Source organism: Capra hircus, chromosome 22 (assembly GCF_001704415.2).
Source record: "Capra hircus breed San Clemente chromosome 22, ASM170441v1, whole genome shotgun sequence".
Classification (NCBI taxonomy): Eukaryota; Metazoa; Chordata; class Mammalia; order Artiodactyla; family Bovidae; genus Capra; species Capra hircus.
Genome location: NC_030829.1, coordinates 48,695,467 through 48,701,466, shown reverse-complemented (window position 1 = coordinate 48,701,466; position 6,000 = coordinate 48,695,467).

Sequence of the window (6,000 nt, the reverse complement as noted above, 5' to 3'; positions counted from 1 at the left end):
ACAGGACGGGAAAAGGTCAGTTTTCATTCCAATCCTTAAGAAAGGTAATGCCAAAGAATTCTCAAACTACTGCGCAATTACACTCATCTCACACACTAGTAAAGTAATGCTCAAAATTCTCCAAGCCAGGCTTCAACAACATGTGAACTGTGAACTTCCAGATGTTCAAGCTGGTTTTAGAGAAGGCAGAGGAACCAGAGATCAAATTGCCAACATCTGCTCAATCATTAAAAAAGCAAGAGAGTTCCAGAAAAACATCTATTTCTGCTTTATTAACGATGCCAAAGCATTTGACTGTGCAGATAACAACAAACTGTGGAAGATTCTGAAAGAGATGGGAATATCAGACCACCTGACCTGCCTCTTGAGAAATCTGTATGCAGGTCAGGAAGCAACAGTTAGAACTGGACATGGAACAGCAGATTGGTTCCAAATAGGAAAAGGAGTACATCAAGGCTGTATATTGTCACCCTGCTTATTTAACTTATACACAGAGTATATCATGAGAAACGCTGGGCTGGATGAAGCACAAGCTAGAATCAAGATTGCTGGGAGAGATATCAATAACCTCCGATATGCAGATGACACCACCCTTATGGCAGAAAATGAAGAGGAACTAAAAAGCCTCTTGATGAAAGTGAAAGAGGAGAGTGAAAAAGTTGGCATTCAGAAAACGAAGATCATGGCATCTGGTCCCATTTGGTTCTGCTTCAGTTCAGTCGCTCAGTCGTGTCCGACTCTTTGCAACCCCATGAACTGCAGCACACCAGGCCTCCTGTCCATCACCAACTCCCGGAGTTCACTCAGACTCATGTCCATCGAGTCAGTGATGCCATCCAGCCATCTCATCCTCTGTTGTCCCCTTCTTCTCCCCCCCAACCCCTCCCTGCATCAGAGTCTTTTCCAATGAGTCAACTCTTTGCATGAGGTGGCCAAAGTACTGGAATTTCAGCTTTAACATCATTCCTTCCAAAGAAATCCCAGGGCTGATCTCCTTCAGAATGGACTGGTTGGATCTCCTTGCAGTCCAAGGGACTCTTCACTTCATGGCAAATAGATGGGGGAACAGTGGAAACTGTGGGATTTTTGAGCTCCAAAATTACTGTAGATGGTGACTGCAGCCATGAAATGAAAAGACGCTTGCTCCTTTGAAGAAAAGCTATGACCAACCTAGACAGCATATTAAAAAGCAGAGATGTACTTTGCCAACAAAGATCCATCTAGTCAAGGTTATGGTTTTCCCAGTAGTCATGTATGGATGTGAGAGTCGGACTATAAAGAAAGCTGAGCACCAAAGAACTGATGCTTTTGGGCTGTGGTGTTGGAGAAGACTGCTGAGAGTCCCTTGGACTGCAAGGAGATCCAACCTGTCCATTCGAAAGGAGATCAGTCCTGGATGTTCATGGAAGGACTGATGTTGAAGCTGAAACTCCAATACTTTGGCCACCTGATGAGAAAAGCTGACTCATTGGAAAAGACCCTGATGCTGGGAAAGACTGCAAGCAGGAGGAGAAGGGGACGACAGAGGATGAGATGGTTGGATGGCATCACTGACTCAATGGACATGAGCGGGTGGACTCCAGGAGTTGACGATGGACAGGGAGGCTTGGCGTGCTGCAGCCCATGGGGTCGCAAAGAGTCGGACATGACTGAGTGACTAAACTGAACTGAAAGAAAATGGACTGATTCAAAGTTGGGAAAGGGGTACTTTGAGGCTGTATATTGTCACTCTGCATATTTAACTTATATGCAGAGTACAGCATGCAAAATGCTGGGCTCGATGAAGCACAAGCTGGAATCAAGATTGCCAGGAAAAACATGAACAACCTCAGACAGGCAGAAGATACCACTCTAATGGCAGAGAATGAAGAGGAACTAAAGAGCCTCTTGATGAGGGTGAGAGAGGAGAGTGAAAAAGCTTAAAACTCAACATTCAAAAAACTAAGATCATGGGCATTGGGTCCCATCACTATGTGACAAATAGATGGGGAAAAAGTGGTAGCAGTGACAGATTTTCTTCTCTTGAGCTCCAGAATCACTGTGGATGGTGATTGCAGCCATAAAATTAAAAGATGCTTGCTCCTTGAAAGAAAAGGTATGACAAACCTAGACAGCATATTAAAAAGCAGGGAGATCACTTTGCTGACAAAGGTCTGTATAGTCAAAGCTATGGTTTTTCCAGTAGTCACGTACAGTGGAGAAAGTTGGACAGTAAAGAAGCTAAATAATTGATGCTTTCAAACTGTAGTGCTGGAGAAGACTCTTGAGAGTCCCTTGGACAGTGAGGAGATCAAACCAGTCAATCCTAAAGGAAATCAACCCTGAATATTTATTGGAAGGGTTGATGCTGAAGCTAAAGCTCCAATACTTTGGCCACCTGATCGAAAGAGTTGACACACTGGAAGAGACCCTAGAATGAGGCCAGAAGAAGAAGAGGATAAGATGGTTGAATGGCATTACCGACTCAATGGACATGAGTTTGAGCAAATTCTGGGAGACAGTAAAGGACAGGGGAGCCTGGCATGCCTCAGTCCATGGGGTCACAAAGAGCTGGACACAACTTAGTGACTGAACCACAGCGTCTGTTGTTCCTCAGGGTGCCCAGTGGTGGTGGTAAGGGGGACACTGTGTCTGATGATTTGATGGCCGGTGTTATGTTTCCATTCTGAGTTCCCTCAGGGCTGATGTCAGGGCAGCTGCAATGTGACAGCTTGATGGCTGCAACATTCTTTGTTTCCTAATATGACAGGAGATATTTTTCATTCACACCACCTTTCCCTGGTCACTGACTACCCAACATCACCCATGAATGACCTCCTGCTCCGTTCTAAAAGGGAGTCTTTAAATTAAAGCTTACCCTGAAAGAGTCTATTCAGTTAAACTTTTCCCTGAGTTTATTATGAGTAATATATCCCAATCCATAGCCTTCTTTCCTTCAGCTTGCTTGAATAATGGTAGCAGTAACAGAGGAAGGCTTAAATTCTACATAAATGGCCCTTTCAACAGTCTTTTTAGTCGTAAAACAGTCATGCTACAAAAAGTACCATGTATGTAGCCTTAATAATATTAAAATTTTTATTTTTTAATGTCTGTTTAGAAGTACTGTAATTTATTTGCATAAATTCTATCAATAGATGTTTAGATTGCTTTATATTTATAAAATCTTTGGGTTGAATATCTCCTCATGTCCATTAAAGGTGATCAGAATATGCGCTCCCCCCAGGTATGATACTTTGGCAGAATTATTTTGAACTGAAGGAATATGAGAAACAGCAGATTCAGGAAGGGCCCTCTGCCCTCTTCCTTTCTACCTAAAAGTGGGACATAAATTTCCTGTGAGTGTTATGGAGCAAGGGCTCCTGTGCCCACGGCACAGAAAGCCAAACTCTGGCAGAGGGTGTGTGCAACAAAGTAAGGTGTTATTATCGCAGGGTATAAGCAAGAGAGCGGGAGAGAAGTCTCAGAGCCAGTTCAACTTGGTTTTTGAGTTGAGGGTGTTTTTATTTATTTAAAAAATAATTTTATTTTATTTCTTTATTTTTCGGGCTGTGCTGGGTCTTCATTGCTGCATGGGCTGTTTCCTAGCTGCAGAGAGTGAGGTCTACTCTTCAATTGCGTTGTGTGACTTCTCTTGTTGTGGAGCACTGGCTCTAGGGGACACAGGCTTCAGTAATGCATTCCCCAGGCTCTAGGACACAGGCTCAATAGTTGTGGTGAAGGGGCTTAGCTGCTCCACAGCATGTGGGATATTCCTAGATTAGGGCTGAACCTATGTCTCCTGCATTGGCAGGCAGATTCTTTACCACTGAGACACCAGAGAAACCCCCATATATTTATTTTTTTAATATTTATTTTACTTATTTGGCTGCGCTGGGTCTTAGTTGTGGCACTCGAACTCTTAGTTTTGGTTTGTGGGATCTATTTATAGTTCCCTGATCAGGGATCGAACAGGGACTCCTGTATCAGGTGTGCAGACCACCAGGGAAGTCCCTGGGAGTGTTTTTAAAGGGAACAAAGAAGCCGAGATTAGTCATCATCTTGGCACATTTCTGTGACATTTCTTAATCATATTTTTGGGAACCATGAATTCCCTGGTTTACCCCTTTCTGGTCAGATGGTTCATGTCTTGGGGCCTGTTAGTTTATCTTACCCTGGAGCAACAGCCTGAGTTTGTACACTAATGATGATATCTCCAATAGCAATTTTAGTGCATCAATTACATTATCAACAACAGCAATTTTAGTCATCTGACTCTGGCTGATTAGAGTTCAAGTAGCAAAATGTTGACTACAAAGTTAGTCACAACCTGAAAGTAGAGAGTTATTTTATTTGGAGGGAATGTTAAGGACTTCGAGCCCAGCAGACAACATCTCGATACCCCTGAGAAAACTGCTTGGAGGCAGGAGAGGGAGTCAGGTTGTATATAAGTTTGCAACAAAAGGGGCAGGCGGTCTGAACATCAGAGATTATTGTTAAGTAGTAAGGAAAACCAGGTATCAAGCAAAGATATTTAGTGTTCTTCTATGTATGGGAAGATGCAAGCCTGTGGGGTTATTGAATTTATTCCTTTCATGTGAGCCTCAGCTATCTGGGGCCAAATTCTGTTTCTTTTATTTTAATATATGTATTTTAAATTTTATTTATTTACTTTAGGCAGTGCTGGGTCTTTGTTGCTACACAGGCATTTCTCTGGTTGAAGGGAGCAGGGGGCTGCTCTCCAGCTGCGGTGTGCACAGGCCTCTCACTGTGGTGGTTTCTCTTGTTGTAGAACACGGGCTCTAGGGCACTTTGGCCCCAGTAGCTGCAGCGTGAAGGCTCAGTAGTTGTGGCTTCTGGGCAACAGAGCACAGCTCAGTAGTTGTGGCGCATGGGCTTAGTTGTTCCACAGTACATGGGATCTTCCTGGATCAGAAACTGAACTCAAGCATTGTCAGGCAGATTCTTTAGCACTGAGGCACCAGTTCAGTTCAGTTCAGTTGCTCAGTCATGTCCAACTCTTTGCGACCCCATGAACCGCAGCATGCCAGGCCTCCCTGTCCAGCACCAACTCCCGGAGTCCACCCAAACCCATGTCCATTGAGTCGGTGATGCCATCCAGTCATCTCATCCTCTGTTATCCCCTTCTCCTTCTGCCCTCAATCTTTCCCAGCGTCAGGGTCTTTTCAAATGAGTCAGCTCTTTGCATCAGGTGGCGAAAGTATTGGAGTATCAGCTTCAACATCAGTCCTTCCAATGAACACTCAGAACTGATCTCCTTTAGGATGGACTGGTTGGCTCTCCTTGCAGTCCAAGGGACTCTCAAGAGTCTTCTCCAACATCACAGTTCAAAAGCATGAATTCTTTGGCGCTCAGCTTTCTTTATAGTCCAACTCTCAAATGCATACATGACCACTGGAAAAACCATAGCTTGACTAGACGGACCTTTGTCGGCAAAGTAATGTCTCTACTTTTTAATATGCTATCTAGGTTGGTCATAACTTTCCTTCCAAGGAGTAAGCATCTTTTAATATCATGGCTGCAATCACCATCTGCAGTGATTTGGGAGCCCAGAAAAACAGTCAGCCACTGTTTCCACTGTTTCCCCATCTATTTGCCATGAAGTGATGAGCCACCAGGAAAGCCCCCAAATCCTGTTTCTTGATAGTTTACAGACTTAATTTCTTGTTCACTGACCTCAGCAATCACTGTGGGGGTTCGAGTCACTTGCTGGACCGAAGGCATTGTGTTCCCTTTTGGGAGCCCTTATTCACATTTGGAGGCCAGAAATCGCTGATGGCTGTGACACTTCTTGCCCACCGATATGGCAAGAAGTGCTTCATTTCACAAAAGGATTGTGGTCAAATGGGTCAAGAAAAGGAATAAAGTTTTGGATAGAGAGGTTAACCACAAACTCGGTAAGGGAATGTACTTGCTCAGTTTCATGAGAAAGGCAACGCCCCCATACTTGGAGATGGGGAGCCAACACTGAGATGAATCTTCACAAACATACATTACTTTAGC